Raw genomic sequence first — 27,850 nt, 5'->3', positions numbered from 1 at the left:
TCCCACATTTTCCCATAGTCTCCATGGTGAAGATCATAGAGACTCAAGGAAGCAGCCTACACTATCACTGAAAAGTAGCATCATATCCTACCCTTCTCAGGTACCACCCACAAATCTCCCCTAAAACAATGTTGGGAAACCTAATGGTACTGCCAGTCACTACACCACAGACCACTGCCCTCTGAATGCCCTTTTTCAAAGTCATGGAGAGTAAGAGAACTAGGAAGACCATTCTGGGGGCCCTAGTCACCTTTGAGGGAACATGCAGTTTGGTTTCTTATGTTTGGACTCAGTCTGGGTGGTATGAGGTGGGAGCTAGAGGGAAATCTTGGCCTGAGGGGCCCTCTGTGCATCGGTCCCATGCCTGCAGTGGATGGATTGAGTTTGGGGGTTTTTTTTTATATCTTTAAGATCGTCTAAAATGATGTCCAGTTTTTGATTAATGAGTTGAAATGAATTGTTCATCAAAGCAGAAAGTTGTTCCATCTGTGTAATCAGATATTCCATGGTTACTACTTCTGAAAATTTCTGTTAAAACTCAGTTAATAAGATCCAGACAGATTCCAGTGTAGTAAATAACAAGGAAGTGCTGCAGGAATCAGGGTCGTAAACCTTCCGTCTTCTTTGTGGTCAGGAACTTGGGAAATATTTGCCAGTTACACACTAATAGCACACTTCCGATTCCAAGTTCTCCAACTCTCTCGCAATGATAGATTGTTTCCAGGAAGGACGTGGCAGGAAGGCTTTGTTTAGTTAGAAAGACGACTCTTCAGGGTGGGGGGGGTTCCACTCCTCCCTCCCCTTTATATGTAGCGATTCCTGATTGGCAACCTTCCGTCTTCTTTGTGGTCAGGAACTTGGGAAATATTTGCCAGTTACACACTAATAGCACACTTCCGATTCCAAGTTCTCCGACTCTCTCGCAATGATAGATTGTTTCCAGGAAGGACGTGGCAGGAAGGCTTTGTTTAGTTAGAAAGACGACTCTTCAGGGTGGGGGGGGGTTTCCACTCCTCCCTCCCCTTTATATGTAGCGATTCCTGATTGGCACCTGAAGCGTCTTTCAAAAATCTTAGTTGTTATGTCTTCCCACTGATCAAATTGTTAAGATCCCTGCCGTGTTATCAGATCTTTTCTTATTTTTAGAGAGTCATTTAAACATTGAGTGGGGAGATACGGATTCGACTGATGTATTTAACAGTTTCCTGGGACTTCCAGATCCAGGTAAAACAAAAGAGTTCTTTTAAACTTACTCAGATTTTAGGAGAGTAGGTATTCTTGTTTCTGTATAGTTGCTAGATGGTAATAGATAGGGGAGAGAGAAGCCAAAATTCCAAAGAGACCTCTGTGGCGATTTATTGCTCCTCTAGCTGGTGGGACTGCTACTGAATCTCCGAAGTCGTAAAACTCAGAGAGTTCAGGAGTCAAACCGCTCTTCATCGGCTGCAGGAGATTTCCTGATACCCGTTCCACTATTTAGGAATCAGGAGGGTGCGTTAACACCCCTATTTAGGTTTCTTGGTTCCCCCTCCGGGAGCCCCCGGGGAGACGAGTGCTTTGCTCAGCTGCCCTAGCGGAAGTCGGACATACCATAACCTTTGGCAATGTTTTTGTGTCTACCTGGAAGCTCTTCTGATCTGCTCATTTTTTGCTTTGCAGTTTAAAATACCAGCACAGGGTATCCTTCTGCACAGCAAAGCTCTGGTGAGCATCTGGTGCTTCTGTGTGAGTTCTTCCCTCGCTCATTTCTCCCAGTGCCACAAGCAGCCTTCAATGTAGAGCACTGAAGAGCAGGAAGACACTTGCAGTGTGCAGAAGCTTTGGAATATGGAGAGATGCATTCTTAATGGTCAAAATTTGAGCCAAACGTTTCCCATTCATTAACCTTTTATGGGTAATTCATCCTAATGAAATGATTTCTGACTTTTGAGCCTAAACTGTCTTGCTCTTTCTGGCTTTTATTGGGGAGCGAGTAATGCTGTGACATTTGCTGCTGCACTCTGATTTCAGTGTCCATTTCTCCACATTGTGTTTATGGCTCTGTTTCTCTGAATCATTGAGGGAAAGGAGAGGGATAGCCAGGGCTGTGGCTGAGCAACAGATGAGCCTGACCGAGACAGCATTCAGCCACAATAGTTAGCCCATATGGAGGCCACCCAGCATTTTTCCTGACTAACGTGACCAAACACATTGCTGGCTAACTGCAGAAGGAGTCCATCTATTCATATGCAGAATGGGGGTGGGGCATTTTAATTTACAAAAATGGAGCATGTGGACAAAGAGATATGATGGTTACCCTCTCCTCCACTTGATATTGTTGTTGTTATTTGTGTCCAAAGCTCTTAATGTAAGCCCTCATCCAGTAATGGAAAGTAAGTTATGTAGGGTATGAAAGCAATGTGTTGAAATCTATCCCATGTTTATCCTTCCTTTAAAGAGCTCCAGGCAGCACACAAAGATCCCATCTCCTCAGTTTTATCTTCTTATGAAGTAGGTTAGGTTGTGAGAGAAATGACTGGGAGAAGTGGGGTCTGTTTGTGAATGATTGCTAAAGATCAAGGATTCTGTCAGGGATTCTCTAGGCCAGTTCTCAACCCAAGGGGGTCGCAACGTGTTTTCTGGGGGGTAGCCGCCACTGTCCTGGGACAGCCCCCATCCCGGCGAGGAGCCGGCCGACCGACAGCCGGAAGGAGAGAGGCAAGGAACCAGCTGACCGACAGAGAGGCGAGGTGAGGAACCGGAGAGAGAGAGGTGAGGAAAGAGGCGAGGAACCGGCAAACCAACAGCCAGAAGGAGCCGGGCTGCAGAGACACGGTGGTGCGCCGCCGCACACCAGCTGTAGCCCCACCGCCCAGCTGAGAGGTGGGCGGGCCTGCCTTGGGCAGCGGGGCTACAGCTGGTGTGCAGCAGCGTGCTGCCGTGTCTCTGCAGCCTGGCTCCTTCCGGCTGTCGGTCAGCCGGTTCCTCGCCTCTCTCCTCGTCTCTCTCTCTCCGGTTCCTCGCCTTGCCTCTCTTTTGGTCGGATGACGCGGTGGGATGTGTGGGAGGCTGAGGAAGCTCCCCTGTCTCGGCCTGTTCAGGTCTTGGAGGAGAAGAGGGTGGTCCCCCTTGAGGCTGCCCAAGGGTCCCCCCCAGCCCTCCTCGTGCTCCATTTCCCGGCCACGCCCTTGCTGTGCTGCGGCCGGAGGGTCCCCCTAGCCCTCCCCGTGTACGTGTGTGTGTGTGCTCGAGATCCCCGGGCCGCTGGCGAGTGCGTGTGGGGGGGATCCTCCCTCTCTTTCTTTCCTTCCTTTTTTCTTTTTTCTTTTTTTCTTTCCTTCCTTCCTTCCCTTCTTCCTTCCTTTTCTTCCTTTTCTTTCCTTTCTTTCCTTCCTTCTCTTCTTTCTTCTTTCTCCTTTCTTCCTTTCTTCCTTTCTTCCTTTCTCTTTTCTCCTTCCTTTCCTTTTTTCCTTTTCTTTCTTTCTTTCTCTTTCTTTCTTTCTTTCTTTTTCTCCTTTCTCCTTTCTTCCTTTCTCCTTCCTTTCCTTTCCTTTCCTTTCTTCCTTTCTTCCTCCCTCCCTCCCTCCCTCCCTTCCCTTTCTTACTTCCTTTCCTTCCTTTCTTCCCTTCCTTCCTTCCTTCCTTCCTTTCCTTCCTTCCTTTTCTTCTTTCCTTCCTTTCCTTCTTTCCTTTCCTTCCTTTCCTTCCTTTCCTTCTTTTCTTCTCTCCCTCCCCTGCATAGCCTCTGCTAGGTTTGCAAACCTCCAGGTGGTGGTTGGAGACCTGGCAACCCTAGCCTCTTCCAGGAAAAAGGTTCCCCACCCCTGCCCTAATGTAATCAGGTAAAACCAGCCCAAAGCATAAAAATGTCACCATGCTCGCCTTTCGAGTTTTAATTCCATTTGCCTCTATATATCTCTGAGAGAGTGGATTTTCAGTGCTTCTTCATATCAAAACACTCTTCTATACCATCCCTGCCTGCTTCTCTCCTGCTCTGAGCTTGCCTTTTTCTTTCCATACCCTGATCCCTAGGGTTGCCAATTCCAGGTTGAGGAATTCTTGCATATTTTAAGGGGTGGAGCCTAGGGAGGGCAGGGTTTGGGGAGGGGAAGGAGCCCAGTGGGGTATAATACCATAGAGTACACTCTCCAGGGGATCTGATCTATAGCATCTGGAAATCAGTTGTAATTCTGGAAGATCTCCCCACCAGGAGGTTGGCAATACTACATATTTATTTGCTCAAAGACAAGAAACAGACTGAATGTTGAGGATGACATGAGGTTGGCTTTAACAAACACTCAGCCACGAATTTTGAAGCTGGTTACCCAGATGCAAGCACAACCACCACATTAAATATTAATTAATTATTTAATGAAATTAGTTAATTAAATATTACATTGGAATTATATTCTGAAAAATCTATTTGTATTGTGTTTTCTTTATCCTATTGAAAATGTCATTTATGGCTTTATTATGCAAATGTCATTTATGACTTTATTATGCAAATGTGGCGGGGTCGCAGGTTACTTGGCAATTGTAAAAGGGGGTCACGACTCGAAAAAGGTTGGGAACCACTGCTCTAGGCTGATTCTGCATTGAGCAGGGGATTGGACTAGACGGCCTGTGTGGCCCCTTCCAACTCTATGATTCTATGGGTCTATTCAAACTGCCTTTATAATCCATTTGACCAGCAGGTTGCTAATGGATTTTTTGTGTCAGTTCAGACACAACTGGTTAGCTCCTGGCTGCTAACAATTTCATTTTAAACCTGTTCAGACAACACACATCTTTGTATCAATTTATTCCAAGATGGGCCAACAATGGATGACATCTGGTTTAGAATGGTAATCTGAATAGGGCCTTGATTCTAAGGATATCCAGCAATATGCAGATGCAGCATTAGATGTGTCAGCTGACCTGAACCTTTCCCCATTCTAAAATATCAGAAAGGTTCATAATCTAAACAGAATTATTATCAACATTCAGGGATGGTCAGAGGGCTTCCAATCTAATTATTATTCTTGTACCTCGCTGTCTGGTTTCCCAAGCAGCAAGAGGGGGGAGGGGCCGTGTCACTGAGGGGAGAGAATGATGCAGGACTCTAACAAATGCAAGCTGCAGCCTTGGGCAGCCTTAGTTTGCCTTGGGGCTATATATGGAAATGGAGGGCTTTAACTCTTCAACCTCCACTTGGTTTTGCTATTCAAGAATAAGCTGCTTAATTGTTACTAAATTGTTTAAAAGGCAAAATCAGGTTTTTCAAGTCTTTTTCCTTGAAAACACTGAAGAGCACAATGGGGGTGTTACCAAACGGGTGCCAATCTCCAGGACTGGTCATGGCAACCCCAAACAGATGCATGCCACCACTGTTCCAGCCACACACCTAGCCCCTAAACGATACAGGGAAGGCTCTTGTGCGAGGCAGTGAAACTGACATGAACACTCCTGTGTATCCTGAGCAGTCGGCAGCTGAGAACGGAGGCAAGGTCAACCTCTCCAGTGAGCCAGAGTGACTCCATTTCCTGTGCATCTCTGTTTCAGCAGAAGCCATGTCAAGGAATACGCCCAGGCATGTAGCCTGCACCAACACCCACCCCCTCCCTTGCATCATCGGACGCTGATTAAGCAAAGCCATTCAGAGACAGTGAGATAACGATCCCCGGACGTTAGCAAGGATCGCACCTATTGTTTTAGATCATTAAGCCAATCAGTGAGACTCCCTGTTTTCTGCCTGTGGTTGCACAAGTCACTGGAATCAGAATAGTATTTTCCAATTGTCACCACACCACCCCTCAGCCGATCATTAATCCTTTTGTCACATGGGAACCAAGAGGGTAGCCCAACCCCTCTCCTTCCCCCCCCCACAGGAAAAGAGTATAACTAAGCTGCTGAAAGTGCAGACGGTCCCTGAGGACTGCCCCTCTTCATGCAGACTGCCACTCTGCCAGAATGAGCAGCCATGCTAGAACACGCTGGGGGCTATCCCTGTCCACTTTTTATCCTTTTTTTTAGTCTATTAGAACTCAGGATGGATAACTTCTCTACAGGAAAGGTAGTATGTTCTCTTTATCTGCCTGCCATATGGCAAATGTCTCTGTACTCCTCTCTTTTGATTCTTAGACTCTCTGTATGTTGTGTGTTGCATCACTGAATGAATGACTACATAAACATTATTAATTTGAAATCCATCTGTTTCTGTCTTGATTTCAAAGGTCACAGATTTTTGACTCTGGTATACATAGGTTGATCTCCCTATATAAATATTGTAGTTTCCGATTGCTCAGCTAATTCCCCCATTTAAAGAGCAATTCGGGTAACAGGGGAGCCAGTTTCAAATCAGGAAACTCAGAGGAGGTTGAAGAGTTAAACCACTCTTTTTCCCTGCTTGGCCCTGAGGCAAATGAAGGCATTAGGAGGCTGCAATTTGCATCATACATGATCTTTTTTTCCTCTGTTGGAGCCCTGAGAAATGGCAATGGCACTTCATCAGGTTCAGTTTTCCTGTGCAGCAGGAGGCAGGAGAGGCTGAAGCAGCGAACCAGAGGATGACTCCGCATCAGCAGTTATTTGTGTGTTGGGGCCCCCGTTCCATTAGATACGTTCCCACTCAGGGATCATCCTAATTGGTAGTTTTGTGCCACCATGCCCACTTTTGGTTTACCATTGTACTATCACTGAATTTGGGGGTGTGTGTGATTTGGTAGAACCACATGCCCCATTTACCAGAAGTATTCTGTTAGCTGGAGTTGGGTCCCATATGTTCTGCAGTACCTCTGGAGCTCTTCTTGGACTCAGGCCGCAATGAGGATCTGAAAGGTGGCAAGGGCTACACTCAATGTGCCCTCATTAGGGTTGCCAACCTCCAGGTAGTATCTGGAGATCTCCCACTATTACAACTGATCTCCAGGCGATAGAGATCAGTTCCCCTGGAAAAAATGGCTGCTTTGGCAATTGGACTCTATGGTATTGAAGTCCCTCCTCAAACCCTGCCCTCCTCAGGCTCCACCCCCAAAACCTCCTGCCAGTGGCGAACAGGGACCTAACAACCCTAGCCCTTGTGCACCTCCACCAGTTGGGAGAGAGACAGTTCTGGCAGTGTTGCAAGTTCTTCTAGAGATTATATTGGATCTGATGGTGTCACCCTCTCTCAATTGCAGTGCACCAAGTGGCCACCGGGGTTATGTGGATGGTGACCTGGTTCTGTTGCCCACTGGACTTTGGAACTCCCTACCCACAGAGGTTCGACTGGTGCCACACTGATCTAACTCATAGGGCAGGGGAGTCTAAACCTTTTGGTACAAAGGCCAAATTGAGAAGCTATTTGGTAGGCCAGGCCAAGGAGGGCAGTGTCTGCCCAATTTTATAAAGCCCTGCTGAAGAAATCAGCTGGTGCTTCAGAAGAAGGGTTGGAGCTGCTAGACCAGACTCTTAAGCAGATTCTCCAGCACAGCTTCTTTGGGGTCTGGATGAAAAGAGCCTGTGGGCTGTAGTTCTACCATAGGATTATTAGTAGGGTTGCCAACCTCCAGGTACTAGCTGGAGATCTCCTGCTATTACAACTGATCTCCAGCCGATAGAGATCAGCTTTCCTGGAGAAAATGCCCCCTTTGGTAATTGGACTCTATGGCATTGAAGTCCCTCTCCTCCCCAAACCTCTTCAGGCTCCACCCCAAAAACCTCCCATTGGTGGCGAAGAGGGACCTGGCAACCCTAATTATTGGGAAGGTAAATCTAAATAACCTTCCCACCCCTTAATATATACCAGTGTGTGCTCTCTAGAGGGAAAGGCAAGAATGAGATACAAAGATCGACTGATCATTCAGACACTCGGGCAATAATAAAATAAATATTTAAAGCAGCTGAAATACAGGTCAGTTGTGTTCATTTTAACTTTTTATCATAATCATAAATACCTTATATTATATAAATACTTTATACATCCTATATACCAATCTTTGACTCGATAAAAAATTAAAAAATTATTAGGTGCATGTCTTCAGTATTAAATATAATTAATTATAATTGACTTCCCCACCGACTTCCTCCCTCCCTACAAATATCTGGTGTCTCCTTTGTATTAATATTTTCTAATCCTTATAAGTCATTATTTTAATGTTATACTTTCCCCTTATTTAATATATTTCAATAAGCAATAATAATATAATATTAATAATAAAGAAAAAAAGAAAAAATCATTAAAAATAAAAACAGAGACATAACAAAACACATTAACATCATAATCATAAATACTGAGCAGTTTATTTTTATGATACAATCATACTAATTTAACATACACAGTTATAAACTGTTTGCACAACAGGCCCTCACAATCAAACTGGGCTTAACAATTCACAAGAGCTTAACAATTCACAACAATGAAACTGGGCTCAACACAATCACACAATCAAACTGGGCTCAACAATTCACAACAATACAGCCCCATAGCAGGGTGTTGCCATGATTTAAGACCTGATCTCTTGAGCAGCTCCTGTGAAAGAGCGAAAATATGTGTTACATATTTAGCCTGGCCTGATAGGATGTAATAGATCTTATCAGTGTCAGCATATCTGCTATGAGGCCCTCAAAAAGAAATCTATCTCTTGGAGCATCATACGCTGAGCAGCACAAAACATTGTGGGTGATATCCTGGACTGCTTCCTGATTGCAAGAAGTGAAGGTGTTAATAGAGACTTCCTTTTTCTGCCATCCAGGAAAGCACCATTTGAAATCCTAGGCTTTTCTGAAAGAACATTACATGAATTCATTAAAAAAAAAAGGCAGCTATGATCATACAGGGAGAACCATTGTGAGAATTCAAGCATTGTAAATAAATCACTGTATCTATTTCTGCATCTTTTTGGTATACTCTGTTTAATCTGCTTTTTTGGATGATTTAGTGTCAGCTTTTTTGACTGATTCAGTGTCACGGTCAAACGAGAATTAAATACGAAGTTTGCCTATCAGACATTCATATAGAGCACTGGTTCCCAACCAGGGGTCCGTGGACCCGTAGGGGTCCGTGAGAACTAAATTAAGGTCCGCAAAACAAAGTTATAAACCCATAATAAATTAATATTTTCAATTAAAAGTTTATTATAAAAATATATATTCAAATATTATTCTAAGTTTAATGTTTAACTAACAGTTATGATTAAAGTTTATTTTCAAATTCTCGGAATTTTTATTTTGAACCTTGGGGTCCCTTCACCGAACAAAAAAGTCCTAGTGGTCCCTGGTCAAAAAAAGGTTGGGAACCACTGATATAGAGCTTAAATGTAAAGAATGAAAGCCTCCTTGCCTTAAAATGCTGTAATGTAATGCTGTAATGGTTATGCAATACTTCTCCTCAGAAGGAGGGGTTTTCAGTAGTCCTCCAAGATAGGTGTACAGCTGCAAGGCTATGAGTGGTGTGTAAGTTGCCTATATTGGGAGTGAAGAAGCCCCAGCTCCTCTCAAGGTCAGATAAGAGGGGAAGAGGTAACATGCCTTATGCAAATGCTGACTGTGAATAGTATGATGTAATGGTGGGGTAGGTTAGCCATTTTCACAGCTGCTAACCAAGGGAGTATATTCTACCCTCAAACCACAAGGACAGCCAGGACTATGTAATGCAATGTAAGCATATAATTGTGTTTTATGATTTAAATGTGTAGACATTATACTATTGATTCACAAATATATGTAATGAATGCATCTTGTTCTGAGGATGACAATGATGTTAAAATTGAGTATATAGAGTGATTACAAAGCTCAAAACTAATAGTTTATGGTTTAGTAAAATAGACCAAGAGGATGTGGATGTCCAAATATGGTCTTACAAGGATACAGTATTACCTTGTCAAGTATCAAAACCCTCCATTCCACAGGTGCAGAAGATAGGCACTTCAAGGCCGCTGATGCTTTATCCCATGCTCCAGGGGTCCAGGAGTACCCACAAATCAGATAACACTGATCTGGAGAGGATATAAGGCCGAGCAGGACAGCCAGTATTTCAGAGTGTTGTTGATGTCTGACATAACATTTCTCCATCTCAGAGGCCTGGATGTAAAACGTTGAGACTCTGATCCTTGCGTGGACAGAGGTTCTCTGAGGTATCTTGAAGTATCAAGATCTGGATATTTCAACATGCCTTATAATATTTACAGTCTTCTTATGAGGCTGGAAACTCCTTTTGAAGGAGATCCATTTCAGTATATCCAGTACCCATTGAGACTGGATGTCTGAAGTAACAGACTACTCTATTCCTGAAAGAGGATGGAGACCCTTAGAATTCCTATCCTTTGAATGGGAATCTAAGTGCAGGGATCTTTCCATATTTTGGAACACTGAGAGTCCATTGATTCTAACAAGGATTAATGGATTATTACATATTAGGCTTTACCAATACCATTTGGTTTACCAATGCTAAGAGCATCCTGAACACAGGGCTAACAAATAGATCTCTGAGACAGTGTCAGAAAGTCCTCTAATTAACAGGGGAACCTCTGAACCTCCTCAGAGCAGAGGCCAGAGATATTCCTGACAGAAAGGAGACTCTCTGTACTCTATGAGAAATGCACAATGCTGATACAACGTACAGCACATATACAGATTTGAACCATAAGTTCACATACAGAACTCTCTACAATTGGCACAGCCAGAGAGACTTTAAACAGCTTTAAGCTAACACATAGTATTTACATATTCAGCATTGCTGTCTGATACTAAAAGGAACATGCACAGCATGCACATAGACAATGCCTGATTTTGATGATCAGAGGTCTTCTTCATACTCTAAGAATACTGATAGAAGTCTTTAAGGTTTCAAGACTTAGAAAATACAGATACTTTGGGACAACTTCATATGTTCTTACAGAACTTAGATTCAGAAATATTTACAGATGACATAGCAAGGTATATTGTCTTATGTACTGAAATATTATGATGTTTTGAATGATGTAAGTTAGGATACTTCTAATCAAATCTTTTTCCAAAATATTAACCATATATTGTCGAAGGCTTTCACGATCAGAGTTCATTGGTTCTTGTAGGTTATCCAGGCTGTGTGACCATGGTCTTGGTATTTTCTTTCCTGACGTTTTGCCAGCAGCTGTGGCAGGCATCTTCAGAGGAGTAACACTGAAGGACAGTGTCTCTCAGTATCAAGTGTGTAGGAAGAGTAATATATAGTCAGAAAGGGGTTGGGTTTGAGTTGAGTCATTGTTCTGCAAAAAGTATCAAAGGTAATGTGCTAATCATTGTCCTGTAAGTATCAAGATAATGTGCTAATGAGGGTGTGGTATGTTAATATGGAACCATTGTATGCTGAAGTGATCTGTTAACATGTGGAATCCAAGGCTAATCCACATGGCTATTGTGGACTGTAGTCTTTGTTAGTCTGGAGGTTTTCAGGACAGGAAGCCAAGCCTTATTCATTCTTAAACTCTCTTCTTTTCTCTTAAACTCCATTGAAATTCATAAACATCAGCACAACTTTAACAGAAAAGAAGAGGGTTCAAACCCAACCCCTTTCTGACTGTATATTATTCTTCCTACACACTTGACACTGAGAGACACTGTCCTTCAGTGTTACTCCTCTGAAGATGCCTGCCACAGCTGCTGGCGAAACGTCAGGAAAGAAAATACCAAGACCACGGTCACACAGCCCGGATAACCTACAAGAACCTATTAACCATATTTTTACAGGATTTCTGTAACTTTATATTTTGAATGAATGTGCATTGCACTAACCATACTTTATGAGGTATATTCTAATGAAGATACTCTATTATAGAGGCATAGAGATTGTGAATGATTACTTGCAACATAAACATGTTTAAGACTAATGATGTCTGACCTTATATAATATTTTAAGATCTTGCAACAACCAGCATATATTATATGATGTAAACAAATATGTTTTTATTATAATTATACTCTTGTCCAGTATCATAAATTTATTGGCGTGTTCAAGAGATGTCCTAGGAACCGTACCAAGTTTCTAGGAACCGTTGATTCCGGTCTAGTGGTGTCTCGAAGGATAAGATAACATATTCCTTCTCAGGAAGGGGTCCTTTCTAAGAGTGTAGGCACTTAAAGGCCCGAACTGTGACATCAGGATCAGCCATCTTCAGTAATCTAGGGATGTGTCATATGTTGACAGCAATGGTTTTCATTGTCTGTAATGCCCAGATATAAGGGCTGGTATAAAATACTATGTACTCATATGCACACACATGGAAGCTTTGGGGAAGTTGGCATCCAGAAGCCTTTGAGCCAAGAAATCATACACTGTGCTTGGTACTGCCTCTCACCAGCAGAGAAAGCTGTCTCTGAATTACCTCTATCCTTAGGAATGTGTTTTCTTCTTCCTAACTCACGAGATCAAGCATTCGTTCAGTGAATGCCTTTGGGCAATGTCTATAGGCTATGCTAATTAACGGGGAGTAGACACCTAATGTGTATTGGTGCTTTTGTGTATCAATCTACTTGTCAGCAGCTATGGGCCTGCCCCATTCGAATGCTTAATGATACTGAATTTCCTATGTACTCTGGTGAGTAACCCTACATCTTATCTGTGGTTATTTCATCCCAGGTCTGTGTTTAGCTAAATAAAGAACTGTTGCTTTTAACTTAACCTCCTCCTTGTTGTCTATCATTGGACTCCAAAAGACAACCAGGCACTTCATGTCTTGATCAACTGTTGGTTAGCAGCTGTTCCATGAGACATTTTAAAGGTAACCAATGATAGCATACGGGCCTGCCCAAAACTCCTGGACTAGACCTTGCAACCCGCTATGCAGGCACTTGATTATGGTTCTGGCCGCGCGCCCGCCCCAAACGATACGGGACGGTCGCTGCGTGCTCCGTAGTGACGGACTCGGCCGCTCCTGCGAGCGCCATGCAGATAGCAGCAAGGAAGCAGATGCAAGGGCAGCCTCCAGCGAACCTGAGAGAAGCCATGTTCCTGTGCAAACCCTGTTCCAGCCGCAGCCATGTCATGAAAAGCAGACAGTCATGTAGTCAATGCCAAACACCCCCCCTCCCCATTACAACATCCACAGCTAATGGGCAGTCAACAGCGATCTTGATAACAACGATGACTCGTTCATCCAGCAATGCAGCAGCGTTCCCCAGGCGTTTACAAGAGAGCTCACCCATTGTTCCAGAGCATTAATCGCTTCAGCAAAAGATCTCCCGGTTCCTCCCGGGGTGCAAAAGCCATCGGAATCAGAATACATTTCCAAATTCTCACCACCCCACCCCGATAGCCACAGATTAGTTCCTTTGTCACCTTTTCTCACCTGGGAACCTAGGAGGGAGTAGACCCCCTCTCCCCGCCCCCAGAAAAACAGTATATCTGGGGTGCCCCCAGCCCATTATTGCTCTCTCTCAAGCCTTAGGTCTTTCCTGGCACCTTTGCCGTTACTCTGTCGGTTTGGGTTTTGCGCAGCCCGACCATGCTCCCTCCCGCCTTGCTGGTCAAGTCTACAGGAACCCCTGCCCCCATCTCGGCTTTAACTTTCAATCTGTCTTATTCTACGTGAGTTTGGACAACACCACATCTGGAAGGTAGATATTACCCCTCAACGAATCCTATTTGTGTTTTTACTCCTCTCTTTATTTCCTAGATTCTATGTATGTTTGTGTGCATCACTGAATTTGAATGAAAAATGACATAAACACATTTAATTGGAAATCCATTGCTTCTGTCTTTATTTTAAGGTCACAGTTACGAGCTCTGGTAGACAAAGGTTGCGATACCGCTATAGAAATAAAAGTAGCCATCTTGCTTGCTAATTCCCCAAATTAAAGAGCAATTTGGCTAACACCGATCATCTGGCATCAGCTGCTACCTTTCCCAATGCATTCTTACAACTCTCTTTGCCTGAGTCTTCACTGAAAGGAACTCCACTTCCTCAATGGTGATACCCCTGGGGTACCATTATAAGCGCAAGACTGCCCTTAATTATCAGCTTTGATAATCTCACTCATTCAACCCATCACATTGTCTGTGCAAGGAATGTTCCTACGAAGACTTTCTCTGTAGAGGATTATCAAATTGCCTTCTTTACCATGAGTAACAATTGCAAACCCTTGGCGACCATGTGCAGACATCCTCAGAGATCTCATTCTTTATTCCTCCACAGCAGGGAGCACTTGGGCAGAGGCAAGCCTCCATTCAGCATTAGAAGTGGCTTACCCTTGGGGCAGAGGAAACTGCTGCAGCATGCGTGCCCAAGCACTATGTTGCAGAGGCCAATTCCTCTGTTAAGTGGTTCTCGTAGGTTATCCGGGCTGTGTAACCGTGGTCTTGGTATTTTCTTTCCTGACTTTTCGTCAGCAGCTGTGGCCGGCATCTTCAGAGGAGTAACACTGAAGGACAGTGTCTTTCAGTGTCAAGTGTGTAGGAAGAGTAATATATAGTCAGAAAGGGGTTGGGTTTGAGCTGAATCCCTTTCTGACTATATATTACTCTTCCTACACACTTGACACTGAGAGACACTGTCCTTCAGTGTTACTCCTCTGAAGATGCCGGCCACAGCTGCTGGCGAAACGTCAGGAAAGAAAATACCAAGACCATGGTTACACAGCCCGGATAACCTACAAGAACCAATGAACTCTGACCGTGAAAGCCTTCGACAATATTTCCTCTGTTAAGGTTTAGAAATAGGATTGCCAGGTCCCTTTTTGCCACCAGCAGGTGGTTTGGGGAGGGGAGGAACTTCAATGCCATAGAATCCAATTGCCAAAGTGGCCATTTTCTCCAGGTGAACTGATCTCTATCAGCAGGATATCAGTTGTAATAGCAGGAGATCAACAGCTAGTAACTGGAGGTTGTTAACAAAGCAAAATAGCACTACAGCCACAAATCCAGTAGTTGCTGGTAAATATTTATACCACAATCAGTGTTCATTCAGTACACAATATATAGAAAGAATGACTCGCAGTTAACACAATGACAATTCCAACTCGCCGTTGAAGCAACAAATATTTTGAATATCAGCAGATTGTGCATTCTAAATTGTCCTTAGATTCCAAAAACAACGACAGGTTTCCGGTAAAAATCCCACTTCTCTCCAGCTTCATCAAATTTGGAAATCCTGAGACTATGAGAAAGCTTGAAATGTACTCATTTTCAAGCATAAGGTGTGTACCTTCTACATAGAAGTGGATTGCTGGCTGAGTAAAAATGAGGAAAGCTTAGAGGAAAATGAAACCTATTCCCTACACAGCTTGGCCTGGTTTCTCTAGAGAGGAAACTGAAAGATCCCCCAAGCAGCAAGGCACCAAGGGTGGTGGGGACAGAGAGCCCAGTATTCCCAGATTGGTGTTGCCATGTTCTTGCCGAGGAACCGAGGTCAGAGCAAAACCTTTGAGCCTGTCTGCTCTTAATGGAATTGTGAAGCACACACAGACCTCAGAAGGTCCTTTCTCATTGGTCCTTTCTAGCTGAAAGACAAGCATAGCTGCTTATATAATATATAATACCCCTGCAGTTCCGTGACCGTTTGCTCTTCATGTTGAAATAGTCTTCTCTTGTTCCTTTCTACATTCGATTCCTTCTTTACCCCTTGGTGCATATCAGGAGTAAAATAGATCAACTAGGTTGTAGATTAATAGATGAATTCTATATTATGTTTGCCCTGCTGGGGTATATCAGGCATAAGGATAAGGTTTGTTAGATCGACAGAGATAGACAGATTTAGATTCTTTAATTCTTTAACTTTTGTGCATCAGTCTAGGCTGATCTATGATTGCAACAATCATCAGCATCATATACAGTAATAATTCAAAGCCGTATAATAGGCTGATTTCAATAATACAAACATAATAATAAAAGATATAACCAGCTGCTTCCTTGTTAAACATGCCAAAGCACAAAATTTGGTCACCTTAAAGGTGTCCTTATTTGAACATTTTTAAATAATAGATTTAGTCTGTTTATGTTTTTCTTTCTTTTTTGTTCTGTGTTTTGTTGTAGCAAAATCATATACTTTTTTTTGTGGGGGGGAGTTTGCCAGCAGTGGAAGAGGTGGGCAAGGTAGAGGAAGTTGGTGCACAGGGAAGGCTGCAGGAACATTGCTGGACTTCCCTTTGACTAAGAGAGAATGGCACACTCTAGTCCACAGTCCAGGGTCTGCTGTGCTTCCAGCTGCTGCTCATTCTTGCTGCCCCTTCTCTTTTCCCATCTGCTACTCCAGGATTGGGCTCACTCACTCAACTGTGACATGCCCAGTGCTGTTGGAGTAGTTCCCAACCACCCATCCCAGTCTGTCTGTCTGGCTGCTGCTTCAATCTGCCTGAGAGTGCTGCCCAGGGTATTTGCCTGCTCCCCAGCTCCAGCTGTCCTCTTCTCCATTGTGCCATGCTCAAAGCTGCTCTGGTGCCATTTGCATTGCTCAATGTTGCAGCCATTTCTAAATACCTGTCGCTGCTGCCTGGCCACAGTGGCTGTTGCTGTGTGTGCTCGCCTCATCACAGTTCTTTGAGGTTGGCAGCATAGACACTGGGAAAGGGACTGAGGGCTGAAGCAAACCTTGTAAAGGGCAGTTTGCCTTTTTGTAAGTTTTTAAAAGGGGGAAATGGCTATTCCTATGGACTTTAATAGAGTTCTGGATATTCAGAAATTCTGGATTTTCTAAATTCCAAATTCTGAATCTGAAGGGACTTATAATTCTGGATTCCAGATCAGAATTCCACATCCAGATTTTGGTGCTAGTGCACATTCCTACTGATTTCCCACCTTATCTCCTTAGACCCAAGGCAATGAAAAAAGTAGCAGGTTGCCAATGTCTAAAAACAATATAAAATTTGTCACCAATACAAAAACAATACGTAAGATAAAAACAGACCCAGAATTACCAAAGTGCGTTACTCTCCACCCAATGTCCTCTGAAATAGAGGGGTCTTACATGCCTTCCTGAATGCAGACAGTGAAGACACCCTCCACACCCACTCTGCCAAGCCATTCCAAAGGACTGAACCTACCACTTTTTCTCTTTTTGCATACTGTACTTATTATTTCTGGAAGCCACTTTGGCTGTTTCCATACTAATTGTTTGAAACATTTAATGAAATTTTTTATCTTTTTGTGTCTGCACTGTTTCCCCTCCATTTGGTATTGAATATGCTTTCCAATAGTTTAATCACTGTGCTTTCTACAACCACTTAAATGACGATGTTTCCCTTGTTCCATTTGACATATTTGAGACACCATTCATTTCTCTGCCCCTCCATTGTCCACACCCTCTTTGTTGCCCAACCCCCTCCCATCCTCCATTCCCCCACCCTCCCCTCTCTTCCCGCCAACCATTTCCCCACTTTCAATTTTTTTATTTAATGTATTTTGACTGGTGCAGGAACGTGGGAGTGTTGGACTAACACCCCCCGGTTTATTTTGTTGCTTTACTCCATTTCATAGGAGGCACAACCCACAAAAGAGGCATGGTCTTGATGTAGCATCCTCTGATATGGTTCCCGCAGCAAACAATCCCATGGACACGATTCCCATCTCCCTCCCATTCCCCCTGCTCTTTATTTTTTTTATTTATTGTATTTTGACTAGCGCAGAGCATAGGACTAACTCCCCCCCCCCCACACACACACACACTGATTTGCACAGAGTCCTTTCCAGATATCTTATTTCCTGTACATGCATTTCATTTCTCATTACTTTTTCACCACAGGAACATTTTTTCCCATCAGACAGTGAAGGGGGGTTAGTCTTGATTTGCTCTGTGATGTTGTTCCTGCACCAAAAATCCTATGGCCAGGTTTTATCCTCAGAGATTGAAGGGAGAGGAATGCTTAAAAATGAACTCTGTAGGCTGCCATCCATCAAGAGTGCAAATTTAATAGCTGAGAGGATGGTGGCTCTGTGATTGTTTGTCGGGTGGGGGGAAGGGAATGTGCCCGCATGGAGATTGCGGTTAGTCGTGGCATCCATTTTGAGTAAATAATTTGACCTTTCCAAATGTTGTGCAAATGTGGTGGTTCGCAAAATGGTGTTTGGACACAAGAATCACACAAAAATAGTGGAAGAAACAATTTAAAAAAAGGAACCAGTGAGATGGCTGCCAATCACAGTGCACCATCACACCATTGTTAGAGTGCATGTGCAAAAAAACAAAAAACAAAAGAAGGGGAAGAAGGGAGAGCGTCTTGCAACATCACGAATGACACCATGCTCCCCTGGGGGAGAAAGATTATTTATTTATTTAGGAAAACACGAACAAGGTAAAAACATCCTCGAGTAGAACGAATGCAACGGTGAAAGAGGTGACATGTGGACAAAAATTTTGAATGTACTGCCAAACTGCACAGCTCAACCACAAGTATAATTTGCTGTAAGTGAATGGTGTGGAAACAGCCTATGTGCACAAAAGAAGCAGGAGATCAAGCAAATGCTTTCTGATGCTTACGGGCCTCTCTGTTTTTGTTGCCTGTGGGACATGACGCGGAAGCCAAGCGGATTAGCAGTCTTGTCCAGGATACCCATCAGAAAGTCCACGGCCACATAGAAAAAATGTAGTTTATTTGTACAGTGCAGAAATATATACAGATACTCCTTTCACACTCTCCGCTCATAACATCCCGCATAGAACTGCGGTTTCACTTCAATATATACACCTGGTGGTTGCAGCCACCAATCACAGTAGATATCCAATTATCCTGGCATTGCTACTGCATTGCATCAGCCACCTGGCTCTAGCTGGATCAGGCCAGCTTTCTCTAGCTCCCCAGGTACTTTCCAGGCTGATTACATCATCCTTAGATCTCTCTATCTACCCTGATGGTTTGACATGCCTCACTTTTCTGCTTCAGCAGATACACCCAGCCATAACGAGTAAAATCATCCACAATGCATAAAGCGTACCGGTTTTTAGACACACTCTCAGGAAATGGGCCACAGAGATCTAAATGAGCAATTTGCAGAGGTCTGGTTGCCACCCTTTGGCTTACCTTAGCCTCTGGACTACGTCTGCTCTTAACAGATTTGCAGACAGTGCAATCTAAGAAAGAATTACACCCATTCAACTTAATGTCATCCTTCCCTAACACACTCAGGGTCTTCTTTAGAATGGAAAAGGAGGCGTGCCCAAAGCGCCTATATAGAAGGTGTATGCACTCATTATGTGGATTTTTATTCACAGACTCCACTACCATAGAAGTTTCTCCTGTCCTTCTATGCACCACATAGACATCCTTTTGCAAGTGCCCTTCTAACATTACAACCTCTCCCTGGCTTATCTGGCAGGTGTTTCCTTCAAACTGCACCTTAAAACCAGCCTTAGCCAGCACAGAAACACTTAGCAAACTATGCTGTAACTCAGGCACACAAAGTACATTTTGAAACTTATAATTCAACTCTGGGAAAAACACCTCCCCTTCAGAGTGTATCTTTAAGTGTCTCCCATCTGCTAGACTTACATTAGACTTAGCAGACTGCTTTTGGTTAACCAACATGGAAGCTTTGTTAACAAAACATTTACTTGCCCCACTGTCCAAAAGCCAAATGTCCTCTTTGTCTCCAGCTTCTGCCAGCACAACAGCAGTGTAAGTTCCATTCACTGACTGTCTCTTTGGTTGCTTTTTCCTGGCCAATTGGGGACAATTTCTTTTCAAATGTTGTGAGGACCCACAGAGAAAACACTTTCTGACAAACATCACGCATTCTTCCTCTTGCTTGTAACTCTTACTCTTCCGGTCTCCCTCACGTGCTGGCATCTGAGCCATCTGCGCAGAGTAGAACACTGCCCCTCTTCTTGGGTTGTATCCCTCCTGGTGGGCTGATGTCATCGGCGTTGACTGTGAATTGCCTCTCTGCCTGGGATGATTTATACCGAACTGCACGGCACTTGACTCCCGTGACGACTCCGACGTTCCTCTCGGGTGAACTATAAACTCCTGGGCTGCAGTCATCTGCTTACGTCCTTCCTCCCGTCGTTCCTCGTCCTCCAGAATCTGTCCCGTCACGTATTCATAGGTTAGTTGCCCTGCTGCCAGGCTCTCCGGCGAGGTTACTAAAACATCAAAGCTCGCATCCAGAGAACTCAAAAGCAAATACACCCGGTCCTCCGCAGATATAGCCTTTCCCCTCAACTCCAGCTGTCTAAACAACTCTGCCAGAGTCTTCAAGTGGGCTGCGGCCGGCGTGTGCAGTGATTTATGGAATCTATAAAGCCGCCTCATTAGTGCTAGCAGTGTGCCTGCTGAGTCCCGGAGATACACTGCTCGCAGACTATCCCATGCCAACTTTGCATGCTCTTTGCCCACAACAAAAATAAGCTGGTCATCTCCCACTGACAAGGTGATATTGGCAAGGGCTTTTATGTCCTTGGCAATCTCGGCTGCTGTAGTAGGGAGTCTTTCCACCGCATCCCATAAATCTTCCCTTTTCAGATATTGCTCCAACCTCACAGACCAAACGTGGTAATTCTCTGAGGTGAGTTTATCCACCGGGACAAATGATTGTTGTGCCATTACTCACACACAGCCGTCACTTCTCTAGTAGCTTCTGAAAAATCCTGGACTCTGCTTAACTACCACCACACATAAACCTACGCAGTGTAGCAGAAACACTCCTGTAACGTAGAGGAGCTGGGCCCAGAGCCCTGACGCGGAAGCCAAGCGGATTAGCAGTCTTGTCCAGGAAACCCATCAGAAAGTCCACGGCCACATAGAAAAAATGTAGTTTATTTGTACAGTGCAGAAATATATACAGATACTCCTTTCACACTCTACGCTCATAACATCCCGCATAGAACTGCGGTTTCACTTCAATATATACACCTGGTGGTTGCAGCCACCAATCACAGTAGATACCCAATTATCCTGGCATTGCTACTGCATTGCATCAGCCACCTGGCTCTAGCTGGATCAGGCCAGCTTTCTCTAGCTCCCCAGGTACTTTCCAGGCTGATTACATCATCCTTAGATCTCTCTGATCTATCCTGCACCTGTCAAACTAACTGACAGACTTGTAATCTTGACAGGACATTGCCTTTTGAAATGATGGCTCCTATAATCTGTTACATGAACCAGGAATTCATTTAGCAGCATGATGATGGTGATTGTGAGAACGAGACCTGCATCCCTCCCTCTACTTGAAGGCACCTGTTGAACAGGTCAGTCTGTGTGAAGATTCAGTGCACCCGCCCTGAATGCTGAGATGCTGCCCACTGCAGATGTGTTTTTTTTCTCTGCATCAGACTCTTGAACTGTGAACCTTGAAGGCTCCACTCCCGGTGGTTTCAGCATTCCACACCCTGTCCTGTCTTAAATAACTCACTTTTAAAAACAGGGTTATACACTTGCCATGGACCATGGAACTCAAGCTTAGAGGAGTCAGACTCAGGTGTAACAATACACCATAACCTTGATTTCCCCTCACCTCATGTATTAAGTACCTGACAGGAGATGCCAGGTTACACCTTGTCCTCAACACATTTCACCTGGATCAGGTATAGAGGAACCATTATCAATTCTAACTTTCCATGTAATGTAGACCTTCTACAAGGACCCAATTATGTCTGAAGGTAACTGGATTTCAAAATTCCCTTCCTGTATATTTCTGTTAGCCGAACAGAAAATGCAAAAGCCTGTGCAGGCGAGGCGACTCACAATTTCCTGTGTAAGTGCTATCAGATCTTATTCTGAGACTGGCATATTAATTATGCAAAATGCTGCAGGATGCAACACAGCCAAAACTAACCTAATCAGGTGTACAGGTGGTTGCCTGGGGTGGCAGATTTGTCGGGACTCCAGGCTAATCAAGAACATCATATCGGGCAGAAATCCATCCAATTACAAAGGCTGGGTTCCTGTCCTCAATTAAAATTGGAGGCATAGTTAATTTTTTCATCCAAAATGGTATCCTTTCAGATTCTGATGGGTAGCTGGGTTAGTCTGTCACTAGCAGTAGAAAAGAGCAAGAGTCCAGTAGCACCTTAAAGGCTAACAAAATTTCTGGCAGGGTATGAGCTTTCATGAGCCACAGCTCACTCCTCACTTCTTTTAGATTCTAAAAGAGAAGCAATTATCTGTCCGTGGAGAAAGTCATCTCCTTTGTATATATGTCCCTGTTTTGCATGTGCCTACTGACTGGAAGAAGGCAAGCTTAGATCTTAGTAACTCAAGCTTAGTAACTCATGCAGAGAAGCAATAAATAGCCTTCTCTGTGGGCTGATGATTCTGCTGTACCTTTATCTCATCACCTAGCACTGTGGTGGCGAACCTATGTCATGCGTGCCAGAGAGGGCACTCAGAGCCTTCTCTGTGGGCATGTGCGCCATCGCCCCAGCGCAGAGTTCGCCTGAGTTTGTTACTAGAAAGCCAGAGGGACGCGGGGCCGGGCTGCTCCCCTCCCCTTCTCCACACGCGCCTGAGGGCATTTCTCACATCACCCACCCCTCTACCCAGCAGCCCAATGGGAGCGCTTCCTCCCTCCCTTGTCTGAGGTAAGGCATGTCAAGGAAATGGGACCCCCCCACTCACAATTCCTTGTTGCTGAAAAATCTTTGGTCCAGGCCTTTGGCCTGGCTGGGGAAATCAAACTGCAAGACATTCCAGGATGTGGCTCAATTAACATTGGTAAAAAATGCAATTGCTTCCCCCATCCGCCAGACCACTTGTTGTCATAGTAACAAATGGTCCTGCAATTAACTTTTATCCTGCCTCAGGGAAACCCCAGGTGATCTGCTCTGTAAGCATTTGTCACTTGGTGTTTTCTGTTGCAAGTCGGATGTCATCAATCTTCGGTCAGTTGGAATCTCCGGGTTCTCAGTGAGGTTTGAGCTCCCCCCCTCCCGAGATCCTGGAAAATGAAAGAGGAACACACACAACTGTGCGTGTGGTGGTTTGGACACGTGGACAGCATGTCGGATACCATCAATCCATGTGATTCCTGAGGCAGGGATATGCCAAACAGAATTCTTGGAACATTTATTGAATGTTGAACTGATGTGCATCATCACTTTTGGAACGGGTAACGTTGGCAGACTACTGGCTGAGCTCAGGGGATTCCTGTGCTCAGCGTTTTGTTTAAAAGTGTCTCTTTGGCCACCTTAAGAGAGAAACTGGGAGCGGAGGCTCCTGTGTTTTCCTCTACAAGGCGGTTGGCTCACATGCGGCGTGAGGGTGCAGCGCAGACGGCAGCCTGTTGAGTCTGTGGCGAAGGTGATTCCCGTGGTGGGAATGGAGAGGAGCTAGATTGGAGGGGGAGCATAGCTCACAGTGTGGCATAGCTGGAGGGGAGCAGAGCGCTCAGTCCACAGCACAGGCTTTGCGGCGCCAGCCCTGCACGTGCCGCTGGCCTTACCTTGTTGCCCGCTGGAGGCTTATCTGTAAGAACGTCACACAAAACTAATTTTTATATGATCTTAAAGGTAAACCACAGAATTGCTTCTCCAATCCTATTGGAAAAGAAGTGCATACAGAATTTCACATAGCTGTGAGTGTTCATGAAATACAGCATGATGCAGCCATCCAACTAGGATACTTCTGGCTTAATAAAAAAATAAATGCAATCTTACACAGTATTACTATTATTGACAGTATTTATATTTAACTTTTTCTAACTGCTCCCCTGTCCCTAAGGGGCTCACAATGTAAAAAGAAGCAAAAGAACACCAGCAGACAGCCACCAGAAAAGACACTGCTGGGGTGAGAAGGACTAGTTACTCTCCCTCTGCTCAATAAAAGAGGAACACTTACTTACCCAGCATGTAATTAACCTGTGGAACTCCTTGCCACATGATGTGGTGATGGCATCTAGCCTAGATGCCTTTAGGGCTGTCAATTCGGTTTGGTCCGAACTGAAAATCAACCGAATTTCTCCTGATTCGGTGATTTTCTGTTTGGACGGATCCTAAATCAAAACTGGCGGGCAACCGGGGGGGGGGCGAATTCAGCGAGTTCGGGAGTTCGCGAATAAATTTGGCAAATTCAGCCCCCCTTCAGGGGAGCCCGCTGAAAGGCGTGGGCTGCCCTTTAAACTGATCTGAGCCTCCCAGCTGGGAGGCGCAAGTCAGTTTAAAGGGCAGCCCGCCCCCCTTCAGCGGGCTCTGCTGGAGAGGCGCGGGCTGCCCTTTAAACTGACGTGCGCCTCCCGGCCGGGAGGCACAGATGAGTTTAAAGGGCAGCCCGCGCCTCTCCAGCGGAGCCCGCTGAAGGGGGGCGGGCTGCCCTTTAAACTCATCTGAGCCTCCCAGCTGGGAGGCTCAGATCAGTTTAAAGGGCAGCCCGAGCCTCTCCAGCGGAGCCCGCTGAAGGGGGGCGGGCTGCCCTTTAAACTCATCTGCGCCTCCCAGCTGGGAGGCTCAGAAGAGTTTAAAGGGCAGCCCGCCCCCCTTCAGCAGGCTCCGCTGGAGAGGCGAGGGCTGTCATTTAAACTCATCTGTGCCTCCCGGCCGGGAGGGGTGCAGGCTGCCCTTTAAACTCATCTGAGCCTCCCAGCTGGGAGGCGCAGATGAGTTTAAAGGACAGCCCGCGCCTCTCCAGCGGAGCCCGCTGAAGGGGGGCGGGCTGCCCTTTAAACTGATCTGCGCCTCCCAGCTGGGAGGCTCAGATCAGTTTAAAGGGCCCCCGCGCGCCTTCAGGGAATCCCTCTGAAGGCGCACTGGGGCCGAATTTCCCCCCGAACTCCGGATCCCCCCGAATTACCGGGGATCCGAAGAGGGGGAGTTCGGACTTCGGCACGTACCGAACCCACAAGGGTCAAATTCGGCCGAATCCTAACTGTACCGAATTTTTTTTTTGACAGCCCTAGATGCCTTTAAGAGGGGATTGGACTAATTTCTGGAGGAAAAGTCCATCACGGGTTACTAGCCCTGATGGGTATGTGCTACCTCCTTATTATAGATGTGGGCCACTGTGAGATACAGGAGCTAGACTAGATTGTTCAAAAGCATGCCAAATGCAAACTTTTACCTTTCCATAAAAAGTTGTTTGTATCATTGAAAGCTCTGTTATTGTTTTTCTTTTAAGACAAAAGATATTAATGTATGAGTTGTTTTTTCTAAACTAAAACCTCAATATTCAGGTTAAATTGCCGTGTTGGCACTTGACGATAAATAAGTGGGTTTTGGGTTGCAGTTTGGGCACTCGGTCTCTAAAAGGTTCGCCATCACTGACCTAGCAGAAGCTGATTGGAAAGAGGCAAGGCCAAAGCAGTAACTTGTGCAGAAACACAGCAGGGAAGCTCTGATGTAATCAGGCTTTTGGGCTTACAAGAGCTTTTCACTAATTAACAATTTCCTTTCTCATGCTACACTAGCATATATACTGCAACACACTTGTGCTACATAAGCACATGGGGGAGGGGATTGCTGCTGCATAGGAATATGGTCTCCCCTCCTTGGGACCACATGGTCTGAGGACTGAAGATAATGCCTCCTCCCAGTTTCTCCTGCATGCTGCCCTTTTTCTTCCATATTAGTGAGTGGAAGTTGCTTCCCTGTGCTTCATTTTCTTGTGTGAAGTGATGGATGAACTTCCTGCAGGGTTGCCAACTCCAGCTTGGGAAATTCCTAGAGATTTGAGGGCAGTGACTGGGGAGGGGACAGAACTCAGTGGGGATGCCATAGAGTCCACCCTCCAAAGCTGGCCTTTCCTCCAGGGAACTGACCTCTGTAGTCCGGAGATCAGCTGTAATAGAACTCCATGCCCGACTGTGAAATTGGCAAGTTTGGCTTTCTTTGTTAACTTGGAGTAAGCTCGCTAGAGTGGGTTTCTCCAGGTGAACTGATTTCTATCGCCTGGAGATCAGTTGTAATAGCAGGCAATCTCCAGCCACCACCTGGAGGTTTATTTAGAAATTGCAACTATATGGCTCAAAATAAAAACTAATATCACCTTGTGTGTACAATATTTTAAACTAAGTGCATTTGCTGGAATATATAATAAAGCAGTGTAAAATAGAACTAATGACAATGAACTATTTCCTTTGTATTACTTTCATACAATGGTAGGAATATGATCAATGTAATACATCTTACATTGAATCAAAAGAACAGATAAATCAGCAGCTTGTTACAAGATATACCATACAACATATATCAAAAATGTGGTAACATAAAGAAGGACACAAAAGAGTGGGACAAGTCTCCAGTAAAAGACCTTGTTTCTTCCTTCTTCAGCCACCTGTGTCCAATTCTGTGTCCTCTTCTTGAGTTGCAATGAATTACAATAATTTCACAATTCTTTTCAAAGCATAAGCTTTATGCAAATGTAGTTGTAACAAGAGCCTGAGCTTCTTGTGTGCTGATTGTTAGCTAAAAATAAAGACAATGCTTGCTAAGTCATAATATAATTCTAAAGCAAAAGGTAAAAAGCAAGAGGAATGTATAATACAAATATACTCATGAGCATTAGCTTCTCATAGTTAAAATAATGTACTTTGATGTCCCGTGGGATCCTGGATGGTCTCTGACTGGTGATTCCAAAGGGGCTGACTCATAGCTATTTGTCAGCGAGGGCACCCCGTCGGGCCCCGGATAAGCAAGCTCCGTGTTCTCCCCCCCCCCAGTCTCGTGGGAAAGTCTCTTCAGTTTGGGAGGAAGGTGCAAAGGCCGAAAGTACTGTTACTTCCACTTCAAAGCACGCCATCCTATTGTAATTCAACTATCTGTTCTCAAGGTGTCAATTCTGCCAGAAACCTGGCACCTCTAGTAGCTTGAAAGAACCCTGATGTTTTGCATTTCAAAGATTACGTGTAATCAATTCTAGTATGTGTCCCCTATAAAGATAGCCTGTATTTTCCCCATCTGTATTCTGATCTTAAGTTTGTATAGACCTACTGACCCATTTGCTTTCTTAATAAAACTTTAAACTCTCTGAAACATCTGGAGTGAAGTTTAATATTGCTGAGATGCAACGAGGTACTAAAGTCTGACACTATTTTATTCTTACCTATGGTATGAGGCTAATTAGGATGATTCAGGCAGCATGCAAAAGAATCCTTTTGCATTTAACCCATTGGGTTCTAAGGAGTTGAAAAGGAAGATGAAGCAAGATTCTTGTTGATTTAATATTCTTTCTATGTTAGCTTTCTGGTATTTACAAGGTTTAAATTGCCAAATGGCAAAAAATCGGAGATCCGTGTCCGAATGCTTAAACTTTTTCAAATGGGCTACTACTGGCACGTCAATTACATTGTTCTGAATTCTGGAGGAATGTTCCCCTATTCTTAGCTTTAAGGGTCTCGTGGTTTGACCGACATAAATACGTTGGCATGACATAATAAAATGTAAATAAGATTCATGGAGCTACAATTAGTAAATGTGTCTCCGTCTCTGACATATTACAGCACATAAATGGTATTTTGTTGTACATGTGCAGAATTATTCACTATAAAACCTAAAACTACACAAACAAACTACAAACTGAACAGCTACATAGTTAAATAATATAACAAAAGATTCAGTTACTTTTAAGAAGGAAAGAAAGCCTGGAAATATTAAACCAGAGGCTTATATTTCTGAAATATACTGGGAAATATTTCAGGGTCAGAGCTGACTGACTAGCTAAGCTTTCCCTATCTTTTTCTGACCTTCCCCAGCCATTTCAATGGAGAAGAGCAGAGTCCATGCTAGCCCTTCAAATCTTATCAGCTAAAGACTGTCTTCTTCCCTTCCAATGACATCATGCTCACCACCCTCCACACCACAAGACTATTCACTGCTAACTAATGATGACATAATGCAGCATAGGCAATAATTTGTGTTTTATGATTTAAACATGTAACCATGATATTATTAATTCATAAATGAATGTAATGAATGTGTATTGTGCTGGAGTTGAGAATGATGTAAAAATTCAAGTACATAGAGTTATCACAGACCTCACAAACTGATAGTTTATAGTTTAGTAAAGTAGACTAACAGGAAAG

Source organism: Euleptes europaea, chromosome 17 (genome assembly GCF_029931775.1).
Source record: "Euleptes europaea isolate rEulEur1 chromosome 17, rEulEur1.hap1, whole genome shotgun sequence".
Taxonomy (NCBI): domain Eukaryota; kingdom Metazoa; phylum Chordata; class Lepidosauria; order Squamata; family Sphaerodactylidae; genus Euleptes; species Euleptes europaea.
The sequence above is the reverse complement of the archived record's forward strand: the minus strand, read 5'-3'. Positions refer to the sequence as shown.